Source organism: Schistocerca piceifrons, chromosome 3 (genome assembly GCF_021461385.2).
Source record: "Schistocerca piceifrons isolate TAMUIC-IGC-003096 chromosome 3, iqSchPice1.1, whole genome shotgun sequence".
Lineage (NCBI taxonomy): Eukaryota > Metazoa > Arthropoda > Insecta > Orthoptera > Acrididae > Schistocerca > Schistocerca piceifrons.
The window spans coordinates 269,571,649-269,593,677 of NC_060140.1; positions in this window are offsets into that span (position 1 = coordinate 269,571,649).

The following is a 22,029-nucleotide window of genomic DNA, read 5'->3' on the forward strand; positions in this document are numbered from 1 at the left end:
AATCGACTTCCTGACACTTAAATCTATACTCGATGTTAACAAATTTCTCTTCTTGAGAAACGCTTTCCTTGCCATTGCCAGTCTACATTTTATATCCTCTCTACTTCGACCATCATCAGTTATTTTACTCCCTAAATAGCAAAACTCCTTTACTACTTGAAGTGTCTCATTTCCTAATCTAATTCCCTCAGCATCACCCGACTTAATTTGACTACATTCCATTATCCTCGTTTTGCTTTTGTTGATGTTCATCTTATATCCTCCTTTCAAGACACTGTCCATTCCGTTCAACTGCTCTTCCAAGTCCTTTGCTGTCTCTGACAGAATTACAATGTCATTGGCGAACCTCAAAGTTTTTACTTCTTGTCCATGAATTTTAATACCTACTCCGAATTTTTCTTTTGTTTCCTTTACTGCTTGCTCAATATACAGTTTGAATAACATCGGGGAGAGGCTACAACCCTGTCTCACTCCTTTCCCAACCACTGCTTCCCTTTCATGCCCCTCGACTCTTATAACTGCCATCTGGTTTCTGTACAAATTGTAAATAGCCTTTCGCTCCCTGTATTTTACCCCTGCCACCTTTAGAATTTGAAAGAGAGTATTCCAGTTAACATTGTCAAAAGCTTTCTCTAAGTCTACAAATGCTAGAAACGTAGGTTTGCCTTTTCTTAATCTTTCTTCTAAGATAAGTCGTAAGGTCAGTATTGCCTCACGTGTTCCAACATTTCTACGGAATCCAAACTGATCTTCCCCGAGGTCGGCTTCTACCAGTTTTTCCATTCGTCTGTAAAGAATTCGCGTTAGTATTTTGCAGCTGTGACTTATTAAACTGATAGTTTGGTAATTTTCACATCTGTCAACACCTGCTTTCTTTGGGATTGGAATTATTATATTCTTCTTGAAGTCTGAGGGTATTTCGCCTGTCTCATACATCGTGCTCACCAGATGGTAGAGTTTTGTCATGACTGGCTCTCCCGAGGCCATCAGTAGTTCTAATGGAATGTTGTCTACTCCCGGGGCCTTATTTCGACTCAGGTCTTTCAGTGCTCTGTCAAACTCTTCACGCAGTATCTTATCTCCCATTTCGTCTTCATCTACATCCTTTTCCATTTCCATAATATTGTCCTCAAGTACATCGTCCTTGTATAAACCCTCTATATACTCCTTCCACCTTTCTGCCTTCCCTTCTTTGCTTAGAACTGGGTTGCCATCTGAGCTCTTGATATTCATCCAAGTGGTTCTCTTCTCTCCAAAGGTCTCTTTAATTTTCCTGTAGGCAGTATCTATCTTACCCCTAGTGAGACAAGCCTCTACATCCTTACATTTGTCTTCTAGCCATCCCTGCTTAGCCATTTTGCACTTCCTGTCGATGTCATTTTTGAGACGCTTGTATTCCTTTTTGCTTGCTTCATTTACTGCATTTTTATATTTTCTCCTTTCATCAACTAAATTCAATATTTCTTCTGTTACCCAAGGATTTCTATTAGCCCTCGTCTTTTTACCTACTTGATCGTCTGCTGCCTTCACTACTTCATCCCTCAGAGCTACCCATTCTTCTTCTACTGTATTTCTTTCCCCCATTTCTGTCAATTATTCCCTTATGCTCTCCCTGAAACCCTCTACAACCTCTGGTTCTTTCAGTTTATCCAGGTCCCATCTCCTTAAATTCCCACTCTTTTGCAGTTTCTTCAGTTTCAATCTGCAGTTCATAACCAATAGATTGCGATCAGAATCCACATCTGCCCCAGGAAATGTCTTAAAATTTAAAACCTGGTTCCTAAATCTCTGTCTTACCATTATATAATCTATCTGATACCTTTTAGTATCTCCAGGATTCTTCCAGGTATACAACCTTCTTTTATGATTCTTGAACCAAGTGTTAGCTATGATTAAGTTATGCTCTGTGCAAAATTCAACAAGCCGGCTTCCTCTTTCATTCCTTCCCCCCAATCCATATTCACCTACTATGTTTCCTTCTCTCCCTTTTCCTACTGACGAATTCCAGTCACCCATGACTATTAAATTTTCGTCTCCCTTCACTACCTGAATAATTTCTTTTATCTCATCATACATTTCATCTATTTCTTCATCATCTGCAGAGCTAGTTGGCATATAAACTTGTACTACTGTAGTAGGCATGGGCTTTGTGTCTATCTTGGCCACAATAATGCGTTCAGTATGCTGTTTGTAGTAGCTAACCCGCACTCCTATTTTTTTATTCATTATTAAACGTACTCCTGCATTACCCCTATTTGATTTTGTATTTATAACCCTGTAATCACCTGACCAAAAGTCTTGTTCCTCCTGCCACCGAACTTCACTAATTCCCACTATATCTAACTTTAACCTATCCATTTCCCTTTTTAAATTTTCTAACCTACCTACCCGATTAAGGGATCTGACATTCCACACTCCGATCCGTAGAACGCCAGTTTTCTTTCTCCTGATAACGACGTCCTCCTGAGTAGTCCCCGCCCGGAGATCCGAATGGGGGACTATTTTACCTCTGGAATATTTTACCCAAGAGGATGCCATCATCATTTAATCATACAGTAAAGCTGCATGTCCTCGGGAAAAATTACGGCTGTAGTTTCCCCTTGCTTTCAGCCATTCGCAGTACCAGCACAGCAAGGCCGTTTTGGTTAATGTTACAAGGCCAGATCAGTCAATCATCCAGACTGTTGCCCCTGCAACTACTGAAAAGGCTGCTGCCCCTCTTCAGGAACCACACGTTTGTCTGGCCTCTCAACAGATACCCCTCCGTTGTGGTTGCATCTACGGTATGGCCATCTGTATCGCTGAGGCACACAAGCCTCCCCACCAACGGCAAGGTCCATGGTTCATGGGTGGGGGGGTGGGGGGGGGGGTTCCTTGCCCATTGACAATGTGCTCATGTTACAGGAGCTTCTGTATTATGCATGTGAACAAATCCAAAGCTATCAAGGTATGTTTGCACGAGTCTGTCATTCTTTAAGGAGAAGAGCTGAATGAGTTGTAGCTTCATTGAGCCCCTCCAATTGTGTTGAAAGACAGATGGTTTTCACAGGACAGAATGGTCCACACCTCAAAAAGTATTTTGTTTCTGAAAATACTGTTGTTAGGACTTTTTCCTGGTTTTCTGTAAGAATATGAGGCACTTTTTTTAAGCACAATATATATAACAGCAAGCAAAAATTTAGCAGAACAATAAAACATACTAATGTTGCCCTTCATAAACTGGAGCCTGTCCATACAAAGAGAAAAAAGTAGTGCAGTTTTTTCAGTATTTCCTGCTACCTAAAGCACTAGCATAAGGCAATAAAATGAACCACTCTTGAAACTTTTTGCGTAATGGTGATACAGGTTCATTCACTCCAGACTGCAGCATAAAGTACAAAATTTACACAGATAAATTTTCTGAGCATCCCTTGCATTGATATGTAGCATTAGTTGCAATTTCTCTTCAATAACTTCACAAGGTAGAGGTTTCTGGTGGAGACTGTAACTGGCAGATGATAATTTGGAAGATTTTGCAACTATATTTGAGATTCTGTAACTTCTTCCAATTATTTTTAAAATCACAGCACCACATTTTTAACAAAAGTAACTATGCTGATCAGCCAGAACATTATGACTACTGACCTCTTACCGATATAAACCCATCCAGGAAATAGTAAGACACACACACATGGTGCAAGTAGTATCAATGAGTCTGCTGTCCATGTGTAGAATGGGGAAAGTGCACAATCAATCTGAGTTTGACAGAGTGCAGATTGTAATGGCCTGGAGGCTCAGCACACGCATTTCAGAAACTGCGCAACTTGTTGGGTGTTTGAGGAGTGTGGGGTGAGTGTCTTCAACACATCACGAAACCGAGTCCAGACACCATGGGGTTGGGTGGCCACCTCTCTTTACAGATTTCAGATGTCATAGTCCTGGTGGTGAACTGTGATGGAACTAACATCAGACTTTAATGCTGGGCAGCGTACAAGTGTGTCTGAACGCACAGTGCACCAAACACTCCTAATGACGGGCCTCTGCAGCTGACAACCCACGCACGTGCCAATGTTAATACGACACATTGGCAACAACGACTGAAATGGTCAAGTGACCTTCGGCACTAGACATTAGCACAGTGGCAGTGCATTGCACGGCCCGATTAATCCCGATACCTTCTTCATCGTGCCAATGGGAGGGTGCAAATCGATTGCCTTCTAGGGGAACAGCTCCTCGACACCTGTACTGCAGGGCGGAGACAGGGTGGCAGCGTCTCCATTATGTTCTGGGGATCATTTACGTGGGCATCCGTGGGTCCAGTGGAGCTCACGGAAGGCACCAGGATGGCCAAGGAGTATCATGCACTGGTTGCAAACCACATACACCCCTTCATGATGATCATGTTTCTGGACAGCAGTGACATTTTCCTACAAGATAATGTTCATGTCACAAGGCCGTGCATGAGATGGAGTGGATCAAGGAACACAGTGTTGAGTTCCAATTGATGTGCTGGCCCCCCAACTCGCCAGATCTGAACCTGATTGAACACTTCTGGAATGTGACTGAACATACCATCAGAGCTCAACGCCCCCCTCCCCGTCATTTACAGGAATTAGGTGACTTCTGTGTGTAGGTATGGTGCTAACCCCCTCCAGCAACCTCCCAAGACCGCACTGCTCCCATGCCGTGATGCGTTGCTGCTGTTATCAATGTCAAAGGTGGACACACCGGTTATTAGATAGATGGTCATGATGTTGTGGTTGATTAGTGTAGTGTATAAGATTGTTAAACAGTAATTTTGTCTTTCGGGGTGGGTGTGACTGCAACTCCAAAAGATCAAGGCATGAAAGCACTTGGGCTTGTTAATTTCACAGTAAATGACCTCTTGTACAAAATCAAAACGTTTTCAATTACATACCATTCTTAGTCAAAATAATTTACTTTTCTATTGAAGTGTAACATGATCTGGTCTTTATAAGATGAACTGAGGTTTTGAGTGTTTTTCACTTATCCAAAAAGGATACAAGAAGGCTGTTAAAACTGAAATAATAGTATGTTGGACGAAATGTAATGTGAAAGTAATTTTAAATGTGAATACTTACCTTCAATAAGTCACACATTATTTGCTGTCAGCATAAATGATAAAATCTTCCTATATGCATTTTATTAATGTTTTGCAGGATTTAGATGATTGTTCAGAATTTATTTTGCACAATAAATTGGCAAATTAATGGTTTCCATGAAATAATGACGGTTTTATTATTTTAGTCTATGCATACTGATTAAACAGAATAAAATATTACAGGGTAATAGGACACAGGCCATAAGGAGAGGTAGAGTGAGAGGGTGAGGCAAATAATGAACTGAAAACTCCTAAATTTGAAATCATTTACATTCATCAATTCTGAACCACAATGGAGCAATAGATGACTGCTGCTGAAAATTCTTATCGGAGACAACACAAGCACAATTGCTTACCATACAGTTTCTGTGTGTATCCTGAACTTAACTGGACAACTATCCTCCACACACCATATTCCAAATGTCCTAAGACTCTACTGTATTCCACTAGCCACATTTATCTTCATTCCCAAGAAAGAGGGAATGCTATAGTTTTAATATCAGGAAAAAATATAAATACAAATCATTTAGGAGTAAAGGAGACCACTCACTGAATAACAGAGGAGTTGACTCATTGTCAAGCAGGCAGAAAAGAGAAAGGAAATATGCTAGCTTTTGGAATGAATCCTTTGTCGAGCTAGAGGACACACACACACACACACACACACACACACACACACACATATATTCTCTCTCTCTCTCTCTGTGCCAGGACCAGGACTGCGTTTTGGCAGGTGGACTGGGGTGGGGTAGGGGTTGGGTTGGATGTGGTGGGTAGAGGGAGAGTGAGGCAGGAAGAGGGTTTGGAATGGGTAGCTAGTGGCTTGGAGGGAGCCAGCAGATTTGCTGGCTAGGAGGAGGCAGATACATGGGGTAGGCATGTGATACAGGGGTACATGAGCCGGTGGGGTGCACAATGAAGGTGATGTGGAGGGTGTGGATAGGGAGAAGATGACAGGACAGAGGAAGAGGCAACTGTTGGGTAGAGGATGTGGGGGCAGTGGATTAACAGAGATTGAGACCAGGAGAAACATGGTATTGAAGGATATGTTGCAGGGATAACTCCCATCTGTGTAGTTCAAAAAAGCAGGTGGTGGACAGAAGTATCCAGATGGCATGAGTTGTGATGCAACATTTGAACCCAAATATGTTGTGCTCAGCTTCGTATTGTACTATTGAGTGGTCAACACTGTTCTTCACCACAGTTTGGTGGTGGTCATTCGTTCTGGCGAACAGCTAGTTGGTTGTCATAACAACAAAAAGCTGTACTGTGATTGCAGTGGATTAGGTTTGTGAAATGGCTGCTTTCACAGATAGCTCTGCTGCTGCATCCAGAAAGTGCAGAACAACAAACACTGAGGCGTGAGTGGAAAAACAAATATAATCTCTCAACTGAATTTCACAAAAGATCTGAATATAAATACTGTAAGACAGAACTGTACACTACCTATCACAATCAAACAACACTGTCACTTCAAGTCTGTATATGTCCATAGTTACAAGCGGTGAGTCCAACACTTTGAGAGACTGCAGCCTGACTTTGCACTGCCGTCCGTGGCAGGGCATGCACTTGTCAACTAGTCTGTGCATGTAGGAGTACACAGGTTCCCAGGAAGCCCATGGTGGTGTGGCATGATGTGACTGGTCCATAGTCCGTAGGTTGCTGTTTTCCATATGTACGCTGGCTGGCGTTACCATGGAAGCGGCTTAGGGTGGTCATGCCTGTGCTGTTAAGCAGTGGTGGTTCCGCCTCCTGTCGGGTGTGAGATGAATGCTGTCTGCGAAATGTGACATGGCGTGGTCATTGATGGTACTGCACCTGCCTCTGCCTGTGAGAGGACTGGAGTGGGAAGTGTTTGGTGGGTGCCCTCTGGGGCAAGGTCATGCGAATGGAAGTGGCCTAGGGATGAACTAGGATGTTGTATAGGTTGGGGGGGGGGGGGGGGATCACTTGGAAGGATCTTGGGTATGATGTCCCCCATTTCCAGGCATGGTAATAAATAATCAAAGCCCTGGAAAAGGATATGGTTCAGTTGTTCCAGTCAAGGGTCATACTGAGTGATGAGGAAGGATGCTCCATTGCAGCTGATTCTTGCGGTGGTTGGAGGATTAAGAATGTGCGATGATATGGCAAGGGAAATCTGTTTGCGGACTAGGTTTGGGGAGTAGTGCCTGTCTGTGAAGGCCCTCTGCTCCCTCCAAAGGATATTCTTACTGTACAATTCTAACTATATACATCATAGCTCCAAAATGCCCTCCAACGCCTGGAAGAGCATTCCAGGTACCACATCCATAAATTGTCCAACCTGTTGACATCCTACTGCCACCCTGGAGCATTGCCACCCATGAACACCTGTCCTATCGACAGTGAATATCCTCATCAACCCCTCATCAGAGCCTGTATAGCTCACGTTTTTAAATTTGCCACATCCTCAAAAATGCTCTTCCAACATTCAATGAAATCCAGAATCCAAACCAGCCCAAAATACTATTGTTACCCTTCTGACCAGAACCCGCAATCCTATAGGAGTTTCAGTTCTATCTGAAGGTCTTGTCTCCCAAGTATGCTGAACTCATCAAAGACCTAGAATTTTGCCTCTACCAGCCCATACCACCCCATTCAACTGTGATGCATCCCCCACCCACCTAACTACCTCCAGGAATTCCTCATCTCCAACTTGGCGTCACCAATATACCCTGAGTCCTTCCTAAAAACATTAACCTCTCAAAGGAAGAAAGGACAGTCATTCATAATCACAAAATAGATCCTGGCCGAAGACATCTGCCACATGTCTGACTCATGCACCTACAAACTCTGCCATAGTCATCACATTCCAGAAGTCCAAAATACCGTATTTACTCGAATCTAAGCCGCACTTTTTTTCCAGTTTTTGTAATCCAAAAAACCGCCTGCGGCTTAGAATCGAGCGCAAAGTAAGCAGAAGTTCCGAAAAATGTTGGTAGGTGCCGCCACAACAAATTTTTTTTACCTTTATTGAGTTTCGATTCCCCCTAAAGGGGGCGAGCTGGCAGCAGCTTATTACGCCGCTCTTCAGCCTACAGAATTTGTTTTAAAAAGATGAAGATAAGAAAAAAATAATAACAGTTGGCGATAAAATCGGTGACTTAAAGGTAAAATGGCAGAAAATGCTGGAGCTTAAAACATAAAACACAGGGTTGATGATGCTAATAAAATACACAGGAAGCAGAAAAATAATAGACAGACAATTAAAAAACACGGCGGCAGTCTGGGTTCTGTTTGCAAGAGATATAAAATGCACACCCAACGACAGCATGATTTCTGTTCGCAACACTGTGGAAAGACGCACAACACTGAACACTCACTTAAACACTGCACTAAAAAGTTGGCATAAATATGACATACCACACCCGAGAGCAGGTGGGGGAAACTGGTCAGATGACGGGAAAAAAAGAGGGGGAAGGAGTGGAAAAGTGAAGTGGGAGGGGGGAAAGGAGCCAATGGAAGAGGAGGATCCATAAGAGGGGTGGGGGGTGCTGAGCAGACGTGCCAGGGAGTGGGGAAGGCAGAGGAGGGGAGTACAAAAGGACTCGGGGGGGGGGGGGGGGGGAGAAAGCAGATAGGGAGAGGGTAGGCGGGGAGAAAACACAGGATGGAAGGGGGGAGGAAGAGGGAGCCCAGGGAAAGGATGGAGGAAAGGAGGAGGGTGAGGATCAGAGTTGATAGGAGGGATAAATGGAGGGAGAGAGGGCACCATCCGGGAGGGGGAGTTGATGGAAGCCACCTTGGGAAAGGAGATGTAGGGTGTAGAGATGGAGGGTAGGGGGGATACAACAGTGAAGACATGGCAAGGGGCGGGGATGGGAGAGGAGAGGAGCAACCAGGGGGTGAGAGGGTTCAAGGCGGCAGGAGGTGTAGAGGATGCGGATATGTTCGAGGAAGAGGAGCAGATGGGGGAAAGGAATGAGTTTATAGAGGATCCGCGTGGGGGATGGGAGGCGTATACGGAAGGCGAGGCGGAGTGCATGACGCTCAAGGATCTGGAGGGACTTATAGAATATGGGGGGGGGGGGGCAGAAATCCAGGCAGGACTGGCATAACAGAGGATGGGATGGATTAAGGATTTGTAGGTGTGGAGGATGGTAGAGGGGTGCAACCCCCATATCCGGCCAGAGAGGAGTTTGAGGAGTCGGAGGCGGTTGTGGGCTTTGGATTGGATGGTGCGGAGATGAGGGATCCAGGTGAGGTGACAGTCAATGGTGAGGCCAAGGTAGGTGAGGGTGGGGGTGAGGCGGACAGGATGGGCGCAGACAGTAAGGGAGAAATCCAGGAGCCGGAAGGAGCAAGTGGTAAGACCTACGATGATTGCCTGGGTCTTGGAAGGATTGATTTTCAGGAGCCACTGGTTACACCATGCAGCAAAAAGGTCAAGGTGATTCTGGAGAAGGCGTTGGGACCGTTGGAGGGTAGGAGCGAGGGCGAGGAATGCGATGTCATCAGCATATTGCAAGAGGTGTACTGGAGGGGGGGGGGGGGGGGTTGGGGCATATCTGCCATGTACAGGAGGTAGAGGAGAGGGGAGAGGACAGAGCCCTGGGTCACACCTGCAGAGGGGTAGAAGGTGTGGGAATTGGCATTATGGATGGTAACATAGGAGGGGCGGTGGGAAAGGAAGGAGGCCATCAGACGGATGTAGTTGATAGGAAGGGCGTAGGTTTGGAGTTTAAACAGGAGACCGGGATGCCAGACACGGTCGTAGGCCTTTTCGAGGTTAAGGGAGACAAAAATGGCGGAGCGACAGGAGTTAAGCTGGAGGGAGAGGAGATGAGTGAGGTGGAGGAGTTGGTCATCAGCAGAGAAGGAAGGTCGAAAGCCACAATGGGTGTTGGGGAGGAGGTGGTTTTGGTGGAGGTGGCGATGGAGGCGCCGGGAAAGGATGGATTCCAAGAGCTTGCTGAACACCGATGTGAGACAGATAGGACAATAGGAAGAGGCATCAGATGGAGGCTTGTTGGGTTTGGAGAACATCAGGATACGGGAGGTTTTCCACAGGTCGGGATAGAAGCCAGTGGCAAGGATGACATTGTAGAGGGTGGCAAGGATTGGGGATCATCTGGAATGGAAAAAACATTGGAGAGGTGAGAGGCAAAGTGGTTGACCTTACTGAGGTTGTCAGGAAAGGGACGGTCATTAAGGAGGAGAGGGTACTGGGGGGTAGGGCGGGTCCCAGTAAGGTGGTGGAAAGCAGACCAATACTTGGAAGAGTTTATGGGGAGCGTGGTGTTGAGTTGTGTACATGTCTGGCGACAGGCACAGCGTTTCTTCGCTGTAAGCAGGTTGCGGATGTGTCGTTGTAATTGCCGGTGGCGGGTAAGTGTATCCCGGTCACGAGTGTGGAGAAAAGAGCGGTAGAGGTGGCAGGACCCTCGAAGGAGGAGGACGGCCTGTGGAGGCAGGGCGGAGCGGTGAGGGTGGATGGCTTTGGTGGGGATATGGGTGGCGATGGCGTCAGACAAGGTCTGGTGCAGGAAGGCAGCAGTGCGAGACATGTCATCAGGAGATTGGAGGGTAAGGTCGTGGCCGGCAACCTGAGTGTGAATGGAGTCCCGGTAGGCATCCCAGTTGGCACGGGAGTAATTATGGACAAGTTTAGGAGGGACGTCAGGGCGAGGAGCATTGCGGGGATGGCGACCATTAGAGATAGTGAGGAGAACAGGAGCATGGTCACTGCCAATGAGGTCAAGGACATCTGCGGTGATGCGCCCAAGGCGGTTGGGAGAGGCAAGGACCACATCGGGAGTGGTGTTGGATTCAGGTCGGGTGTGCTGAGGCAGGGGAACCAGGTCTCCCTGGAGGGTGGTGAGAAACTGATGCCACCGCTGGAGGTCGGCAGGATCACGGCTGTGGATATTGAGGTCGGCGGCAATCACATAGGTGGGGAAGGTGCGGTCAATGTGGGCCAGGAAATCGTACGGGATGGGGGTGCGAGTGCGGACATAAATGGTGGCACAGGTGATGGTAAGGGTGGGGAAGAAGAGGCTGAGGGTGAGATGCTCGGCAGGATTGTTAAAGAGAGGTTGGGGCTGGACAGGGAGGTGCTTGAGGTGGCCTATAGCAACTCCGCCACATGCCAGAGGGTACGGGTTATCGGTGCGGTGAAGGGTGTAAGGTGCCGTGGAGATGGAGATACGGGGTTGAAGGAAGGTTTCATTTAGGACGAAGGCATCCACGCGGTGCTGACGGAGGGTGTGGAAGAAGAGGAGTTTGTGGGTGGGCAGGGAGCGAATGTTGTGGTACAGGATATGGTAGGGTTGTTGTACCATGAGAGGGGAGAGTTAAACGAGGGTGGTGAGGGGGGTGAAGGTGAAGTGGGCCTGGTTGTGGGAGTATGTGGCATAGGTGGTAAGATGGAAGATGGAACGGGCAGCGAGGGCGATTTGGGAAAGGGTGTGGGAGTGCTGGAAGGGGTGGATGTTTTGGAGTACAATGGTGATGAAACGGATGATGTCCTCTGGAGTAGGTGGACGGTGGAGCGAGTTGTTGGGGTGGACGGGGTCATCAACAGAACGGTCAGGGACGGTGAGCTCAGGGGTGACTGGAGGAGGTTTCGCTTTACACTTCGAGGAGTAGGTAGGATGTGGTTCGTTGCAAGTGTTGCAGGAGGGGTGAGAGGTGAGGTTGGGGCAATTCTTGAGGAAGTGTGAAGCTTTGCAGTGGGGACAAGTAGGGGGGTTCTTGCAGGCAGAGGTAACGTGGTCGTTGTACGTGAGACAGAGTTGGCAGCGGTAGGATTGGACTGGGGAACGGGAGGGGTCCACCTTATGATGGCGATTGTATATGAGGGCTCCCTCGGTGAGGAGGTGGTCAATGGAGGAGGAGGATTCGGTGAATATCCGCATGAGAAAAGTCGGCCCGGCATCATTGAAGATGCGACGGGCCGAGCGGATTTCAATGTCGGGCCGGGAGTTGAGTTCCGCCAACACCTTAGCCTCCGTGATCATGGGGCTAATCTTCGTGATCACAGCGGTGAAGGTTGGCGGACGTCGGGGAGGTTGAGGCTGACGGGGAGAAGAGGGGGTGTGGTAGGGGGTGAGGGTTGGACGTTGGCCAAGTTGGATACGGGGGATGCGGGAGAGGAGATCGGTGTGGAAGGAAGCATTGGGGGATTTAATGAGGACCGAGTCCTTGCGAGGAATCAGAAGGGAGATGGGGGCATTGGGGTAGTATTTCCGGATGGCGAGGGTGAGGGAGCGGGCATCAAGGAATTGAGGGTCAGGATTGGAGAGGACAAAGGTGTGGGTGGCAAGCATGGCAGGGGCGGGGGTCGGGGTCGCGTCCATGGGGGTGGGTGGGTCACGGGGATTGGGGTTTTTTTTGGAGGAGATGTCGGGGGAAGGGTCAACATTCGGGTGCTTTGAAGGTTTCGTGGTCACGACTGGGTGGAGAGGGGGCTGGGGGATGGGTTGCAGAGGGAGATGGCGGGGGGCAGGACCACCCTGAGCAGCAGATGATGCAGAGGGAGGGGGCGTGGGTGTCACATAGATGTGGAACGTCGAGCCGAAATCTGCGCTGGCTTGGAGTCCGTCGGAGGCGGTGCAGGGAGCGGCGGAAAGTCAGTAGCTGTTGATGGGGCGACAGTGATAGAGGAGGGGGAGTTGGGGGTGGTTACAGCCGAAAGTGGCACAGGTGTGGGGTGGACAGGGAGAGAAGGAAGGACGGGAAGTGGGGTGGAGGATGAGCTCCATGTGACGGCGGTTGGAGCAGCGGAGGGAGAGGTGAAAATGATAGTGGTGGTGGGTTGGGACACGGTGGTGGCGCGCGAGAAGGGCAGCGGCGCATGCACCAGCAGGTGGCGACCAGGCGGCGGTGGCAGACGGCGGCAGCGACGACGGCGGCGGCAGGCAGCGACCGAACGGCGGCGGCGGCGAGCACCGGCAGGCGGTGGCGGTGGCGGCGAGGAGGACCGGACAGCGAGTAGTAGTGACAGCGAGCAGACGACACGGCAGGGAAATGGTGGGGCTCTTCCACATCGAAGATACACCCTGAGAGTAGCCCAGGCAGTGAGAGTCTTCGATGAAGAAGTGAGGGAATCCAACCCTCGAAAGCCACAACTAACTTCTGCCGTCGAATATATGTAGCGCTACACATTACACAGGCTTGCTTTGCAGGCACAAAGATAAATACTGGCGCCAAAACCTCTGCGTCAGTAAATGAATTAAAAAAAAAAAAAAAAAAAAAAAAAAAAAAAAAAAAAAAAAAAAAGCTGGAAGATGAGCTTTTTTCTCCGCCCCGAGTTTCGATCACTGCATTTTCATACATTATCCAATGAAGTAAATACAAATTCCGTATTGTTCATCTTCGAATGTAGCAGCATTTCAATGTACTACGAAAATCCGACTGGCAAGACTGTTTGGGGTTTTTGTCAATATGGCCAACTCTACATTCTGATTTTTTTCCTACCTGTGAGAAGAGATGGTTGCTAATAGGAACTTTTATGAATTGTGAATCACATGCAGTATTCTCTTCACCATAAGAATAATACGAATATAAAGATTTTGCCATGTATTCTTTCGTGTTGCTGCCATCTCATTTAAATTCTGTCTGCCTAATAAACTACGAAACTAGAGTGAGACAACAGCAAACACGGAAGAATATACAGGGTTATTACAAATGATTGAAGCGATTTCACAGCTCTACAATAACTTTATTATTTGAGATATTTTCACAATGCTTTGCACACACATTCAAAAACTCAAAAAGTTTTTTTAGGCATTCACAAATGTTCGATATGTGCCCCTTTAGTGATTCGGCAGACATCAAGCCGATAATCAAGTTCCTCCCACACTCAGCGCAGCATGTCCCCATCAATGAGTTCGAAAGCATCGTTGATGCGAGCTCGCAGTTTTGGCACATTTCTTGGTAGAGGAGGTTTAAACAGTGAATCTTTCACATAACCCCACAGAAAGAAATCGCATGGGGTTAAGTCGGGAGAGCATGGAGGCCATGACATGAATTGCTGATCATGATCTCCACCATGACCGATCCATCGGTTTTCCAATCTCCTGTTTAAGAAATGCCGAACATCATGATGGAAGTGCAGTGGAGCACCATCCTGTTGAAAGATGAAGTCGGCGCTGTCGGTCTCCAGTTGTGGCATGAGCCAATTTTCCAGCATGTCCAGATACACGTGTCCTGTAACGTTTTTTTCGCAGAAGAAAAAGGGGCTGTAAACTTTAAACCGTGAGATTGCACAAAACACGTTAACTTTTGGTGAATTGCGAATTTGGTGCACGAATGCGTGAGGATTCTCTACTGCCCAGATTCGCACATTGTGTCTGTTCACTTTACCATTAAGAAAGAATGTTGCTTCATCACTGAAAACAAGTTTCGCACTGAACGCATCCTCTTCCATGAGCTGTTGCAACCGCGCCGAAAATTCAAAGCGTTTGACTTTGTCATCGGGTCTCAGGGCTTGTAGCAATTGTAAACGGTAAGGCTTCTGCTTTAGCCTTTTCTGTAAGATTTTTCCAAACCGTCGGCTGTGGTACATTTAGCTCCCTGCTTGCTTTATTCATCGACTTCCGCGGGCTACCCATGAAACTTGCCCGCACGCGTTCAACCGTTTCTTCGCTCACTGCAGGCCGACCCGTTGATTTCCCCTTACAGAGGCATCCAGAAGCTTTAAACTGTGCATACCATCGCCGAATGGAGTTAACAGTTGGTGGATCTTTGTTGAACTTCGTCCTGAAGTATCGTTGCACTGTTATGACTGACTGATGTGAGTGCATTTCAAGCACGACATACGCTTTCTCGGCTCCTGTCGCCATTTTGTCTCACTGTGCTCTCGAGCGCTCTGGTGGCAGAAACCTGAAGTGCGGCTTCAGCCGAACAAAACTTCATGAGTTTTTCTACGTATCTGTAGTGTGTCGTGACCATATGTCAATGAATGGAGCTACAGTGAATTTATGAAATCGCTTCAATCATTTGTAATAGCCCTGTACATATCATATCGTGTTTATATTCGTATTATTCTTATGCCTAATAGTGATACAGTCAGAAATGAAGCACGGGAATTAACTAGATTTTTAAATCTAAAATGACTAATTTCTGTGCAGAATGTAATGTACTAAAGAGGCGTCTGCAAAGATTTTCAAACGGAGAAAAATTTTCGCTAAACTCTCGTTCAGAACATCTTCTATCATACGCAGTCTGTTATTTGGCTCTTGTTGATCATTATCAAAGAAAGCAGCAGTGTAAGTAACAACAAATAGCAGTCTCTTGCCATTGTTTTGCTAATGAGTCAATTCCTCTCTCTCTTTTTTTTTTTTACATTGTAAGCGGCGGTAGCGCGCACAAAAGCAAGCCAAGCCACGAGCGGCGACAGGCCGTAAACACTCATTATCGGAATGTGGCAAACAATGCATGACACAGTACAGTAATGCATTTTCAACTTAGAGTGACGTTAACACCTATAACAAAGAGATTGGCACTTATGAGATCAAAGAAAAATAAGCAATCAATTCAAACCAGACGAAGCACGTGAAAAAGGAAGGGTACTCGTATAAATACGGACAGAGCATCTGACGCATAGCAATGGCTACCTGGTAAATCTTAACTGCTAAGCTTACCACTCGAACCAAACTGCTGTAGCTGTATCGTCATTCATTCGACCTAAATTGTGGCTCTTACTAAAATGGACCAACTTTGTTTCGATTTGGAGGTGCGGCCTAAAACTTTTCTCTCCCCTTGAATTTCGAGTCTCAAATTTCAGGTGCGGCTTAGATTCGGGAAAATTTTTTTTCCTTGATTTTGAGTCTCATTTTTCATGTGCGGCTTAGATTTGAGTGCGGCTTAGATTCGAGTAAATACGGTAACATCAATTCCATAGCCCATTCCAAAATCTCTTTGCTGAACACATCTCCCTACTCATTCCAAGAACACTTTGCATGCCCACCTTCTACATGCTCCCCAAAATCCAGCAATTCTGGACATCCCAGCATAGCTGGTTATTGTGCTCCTACTGAAAGAATTTCTGCTCTAGTTGATCAACACCTCGAACAAATGGCCCAGAGCCTGGCCTCTCACATCAGTGATACTAATCACTTCCTTCACCAAGCATATCCAATTACCTCCTGGATCCTTACTCATCAATGTTGATGCCACCTCCTTTACACCAACATCCCTCATGCCCATGGCTTGACACAATCGAAAACTACCTCTGCCAACAGCCTTCAGATTCCAAACGCACTACCTTATTCCTCATACACCTTATCGAATATATCCTCATATGCAATTATTTCTCCTTTGTGGGAAGATATTTAAACAAATCTGCAGCACAGCCATGAATACCTGCATGGCACCCTACTATGTTAACCTTTTTATGAGGCATCTAGAGGAAACCTTCCTACTAGCCTTCCAAAACCCCAAATCTCTTGTCTGGTTCAGGTTCAGTCATGATCTCAGTGATGATGATATGGACTCAGGGCCTAGACACCCTAACCTCATTTCTCCACAACCCCAACACCTTCCCTCCAAGCCATTTTACCAGGTCCCCAGAACCCAAAGTACCACTTTCCTGGACATTGACCTCTGATGACTCCGTCCACACCTATGAACAAACTAAACCCTCCAAAAACCAACAGTACCCCCTTTTTGACAGCTGTCATCCCTTCTACACCAAAAGCTTGCTCCCCATACATCCTAGCCACCCAGGGATGCTGTGACAAGAATTTCACAGACAGGCATTACCCCTAAACGTAGTCCACAAATGTATTTCCCCTGCCACATCCTCACACACCCCCAATCCTCCCACCATCCCCAACAATCAGGTACAAATGAGTGCACCCCCACCACCCAGTGTCACTATGGACTGGAACAACCGCATCACGTTCTTTGCCAAGGCTTTGCTTATCTAAGATCATACCCAGAAATGAGGGATGACTACCCACAATCCCATCCCTCTTAAAGTGGCATTCAATCACCTACCAAACCTACAAAACATCCTAATCCAGCTCTATGCCACTTCCATTCCCAAGCCCTTGCCACAGGGGTCATACTGCCATCGAAGATCCAGGAGGAAGACTTGCTGCATCCACTCACCCAGCAGTTCCTATTACAGTCCTGTCAAAGGCTTAGCTCATCTCATCAGAGGCATGGACACATGTGAAAGCATCCATTTATATACCAACCCTGTTGTGATCACTGCACAGCTTTTTATGTAAATATGACAATCAATCAGCTGTCCACTACAGTGGATGTCTACCACCAAGCCTTAGCCAAGAACAAAATTGACCATCCGGTGGCACAATATGCACCTGAGCACAATATATTTGAGTCCAAAGGCTACTTCACAACTCAGACAATCTAGATCCTTACCTCCACCACCAGCTGTTCTGAACTACACTGACGGGAATTATTCTTACAACACATCCTTCACTCCTGTAACCTTCCTCCTGACTTCACAACTCAGACAATCTAGATCCTTACCTCCACCACCAGCTGTTCTAAACTACACTGATGGGAATCATTCTTACAACACATCCTTCACTCCTGTAACCTTCCTCCTGACTTCACAACTCAGACAGTCTAGATCCTTACCTCCATCACCAGCTGTTCTGAACTACACTGATGGGAATAATTCTTACAACACATCCTTCACTCCTGTAACCTTCCTCCTGACTTCACAACTCAGACAATCTAGATCCTTACCTCCACCACCAGCTGTTCTGAGCTACACTGATGGGAATTATTCTTACGACACATCCTTCACTCCTGTAACCTTCCTCCTGACTTCAACCTCCATTAACCCACTGTACCCGCACCATCTACCCAACAGTTTCTCCTTCCTCAGTCTTGTTCACTTTCTCCTAATCAATGCCTCTATGTCACTTTCATCATGTACCACATCCCCAATCCATGCACCTGCCACCACTCCCTCCCACATCCACAGTAAGTTTAATTTTCTACACAGTATCATAACCTTGAGTTGAAATATCATATTATGATCCAAACCCCTTAAACTATTTTCTGATCTTGTAGGTTCAGTGCACAGCATCATGGCACTGTTATTGGTTTATATACATCTCGACTGAAGTTTTTTTTAATGGCACACAAATGCTTTGAAATCATCATCTCAGTTTAATTACTTAACAACTGTATTAATATGAACCCCACTTTTTACGTCTGATGAAGTTGAGGCTTCTGCTACGACTGGTTCATAGATGACATAAAAAAAAAAAAAAATAACATTGAAGCAATGAACATTATGATGAAATCATTTGGTAGTTAATCCACTTCCAAATTAATGTGGATGTCACTATTTAAATTACTCATGACATCTCTGTACACTAACCTTCAAAATGACACCAGTATTAATGCCATATACAAAAGATTTTTAACTTGCTTTTTGAATTAATACCTTAGTTTCCTTGGTCAATTTTATATATAAGTAAGCCATCATACTGTATTTCATATTGTCTTCTATTAATATTATATATGTAGTGAGGAGAGGCTGTTGCTTTTATTTTCATAGCCTGTCTTACAACAGTATCTCAAGGCATTCATTATAGTAAATACATAGATGTATATACAAGCAAATAAAATACACCTGCCCTTACAGCACTGCAATTGTTGCCTGAAATGACACAGTAATAACTGCCCAAGCAATTCCCTTTATAATCTGAAACAAAAACATAACAGGCCTTTGCTTGCATGTATCAGTAGCACTTTTCACATAAAATGACTTGAGTTGTTGCAACTAGAGTCACTCAATAAAAAAAAAGTGGAAAATGATTGAAATAGTGCTTCTAGGGAAAATAAAAGTATAGGATATGGATGCAAGGTTTACAAAAGAATCCTAATGCACGAATGTAAATAACACCACTTTTATTTTACAGAGGTGGTTACTTTCTGCAAGTAACATCACGTACACAAATTTATTATTCATAATATATAAATGATTTGCCAGCAGCTTTGGCCTGTAATATACGAACTTGGTGATATATTTTCAAGGCTGGGCCTAATTTCATTTGTAAATTGTATAAGACATCAGTACGTGTTAGCATCAACACTGTAGGGCCATCAATTCCATTCTCCCTAAAAACACAAGCCTGAGCTGCAAATCCTTTTTTAACAAAGTAATTGTAAATACGTCTTACTGTCCACCTTGAAACATCTGGTATATTCTCATGAATCATAATTTTACACATTTCATTTTGAAAAACAGAAACACCAGTAGAATCTGGAGCAGTATGCTGCTCAGATACTTTCTTCAAAGGTCTCTTTTGATCAGATGCCTTAAAAACAGTTGTTTTCTGTTCTAGACTTTTCTTCAGTGCTACTTTTTGATCTACAGATAATTTAGAGGTTTTCTGACCTGAAGGTGTTCTGGGAAGTATCTTCTGAGTTGGCACCCTTTTAAAAGATGATTTTTGAGTACAACCCTGTTTGGATGGTGTGTTTTGTTCGGAGGGCCTGTCTGAAGGTGCATTTTGTTTTAAGGTATTCACAAAAGGCGATTTTTGTTCTGAAAAATTATTAATACTGTTAACAAGAGTCCCCTCTGATGCAAAATCTACTGTATTCTTTTTTGGGGTTGTGGAACTTAATGGCTGAGCTCCCCCTTCCTCTCGACAACATGAACATACCCAAGTTTTATTAGATAGTTTCTCTGTTAGCTTTGGAATCTGACAAGTATTATGGAACACTTTATTACATTTTGTACAGATTAGCATTTTTGCACTATCAACTGCCTTAAAACAAACTGCACAACTTCTGCAGAATAAACATGTCCAATAAGACAGCATGACATTCAAACCATACTTTGCCAAAACACAAGAACGGTGAAAATACTCTGAACAGACACGGCATTTTATAAGTTTTTCCAATGTATCACAACTACATAAGACACACAACAATTTCACTACTGTATTACCTGCACTGGAGATGTTACCTGCAGACAAACGAGTATTTTTAGTGGCTGGTGAACTTATAACGGAAGGATCAAATACCTTCTTAATTTTTCTTTTCCTGGGCTCACGCCTTGATGCTACACTTATGTCTAGATCAGAAAATAACTTTTGTTCATTATTTTCTGAAGATATTTTTGCATGTGATGTGTTCTTTTCTTCTACAATAATTCTTGGTTCTAACACTTCTGTAGTAGGTCTTGGTGCATTTTCTTTGTAATTGCTGCAACTTGGCTTAAAAATATCTTGGGACACAGATTCACTATGTTTTTCAGGTGTCTTATCTTCTTTTTCAGATGCCACAGGAGGATCTGTAATAGCAGACACATCATCAAGTGCTAAAGAGTAGTTACCGCTTTGAAGCTTCATTAATAATCCTGATTCAATACCATTTCTTAACAAGGTATCTACCCCAAACATTTTTCTCACATCTTTAAAATTATTTACGTATTTCCTAAACTCCTCCTCTGGAATACCATAATCGAAATATTCAGGATGATTTAATAAGAGCTCATCAAAAACATCTAGAATAGCATGATGTACTTTTGTAATAAAAACTTTTCTGTCCTCTACTCCTTTTAGCACAACAGCACTCCTGTACCACTGAAATTTTGACCAACGCTGTGGATCTCTATAACTAGTTGCACCTTTGTATTCCACTGGAATTACCAGGCGTTGTTTCACAAGTTGTTCTAATGCTGCATCTGTCTCTCTACCAGCAATGCCAAAGTGACGAAACAAGTACCTCCTAATTCTATCCTTGTCTGGACGAGCTTTTCGGCGCCTAAGTGTTCCAATAGCTTCCAGAATCTGATCTTTAAATTTAACCTCACTCATCTTCTACAACATTCACCAGGTTGAAACTACAGGGCTGCCTGGAGGAAGGTATCAATGATGAAGTCTGAAATAAAACAATTAATACAAATAATGTTTGAGCTACAAAGAAAAAGAAAACACCTATTTTGTAGAATATATATGGCTGAAAGTCCATATATAATGCTAACAAACTGTTCTGCAAATCGCATAGTACTCTTTCAGCAAGTGTCTGCTCTATAATACTCCAGAAATGCAAGCGACTGCCATTAACTTTATTGCATTAGTATATATGCTATGAAACACTGTAGTTACCATTACTATGCTCTCATCATCCACACAACAGGAAAATAAGTACTCATTATATCCATGTAAAAAGCTGAGCAGCAGTTCAGTTACTCTGTGACAGGACACACACCATGGCTTTAAATATGTATATTTTATCTGCTGTTAATTTGGGAATCACTGATATTAATTGAAATGGAGAATCTGGTTGACCAAGTTCCTCACTATAAGTTCTATAAGAACAACAAAGGGCACTGATAACCAATTCCATTCTTCTGATATTCTAATAATCCAATCAACAAGTACATTATGCATATGGATATCCATATTCACAATAAACAAATGAAGCTGCTTTATTAACAGGAATGAAAGCCAAAGAACATAACATGCCACTGATGACAGATAAATATCAACTACCAAAGTACACAAGAGATGATATATGTGTTAAGAATGGTGAGTGAGCCTTGCAACTTATCATTACTGTTCCCTAACTTGCACAGAAATAAAAATGCAAAGAGGAAAGATATCGATACTAACATTCGAAACTGACATAGCCATTTTGTCCAACAGTAAGAAAGACTTAGGAGGCCTGCTGAATGGAATGAACAGCATACTTTTAGGTGAATTGAAGGTAAACGAAAGATATGTATGTGATGCTGGATAGAAGAAAGGAGAGGAACAACTTGCATAACATCAAAATGGAAAATGATGCAGTAGTAACTCACCTAGCTAGGAAGTAAGATTATACAGGCTGGTACTGAATATCAGCTGTACACCAACTATGTCACACTTCCAGCACATTGTCTTCGCCTTACGGGTTGCCTATCCTTGGCTCGCAGGCGTCTCCTTCGTTACAAATACCACAAGGGCATCACATGTTATGGA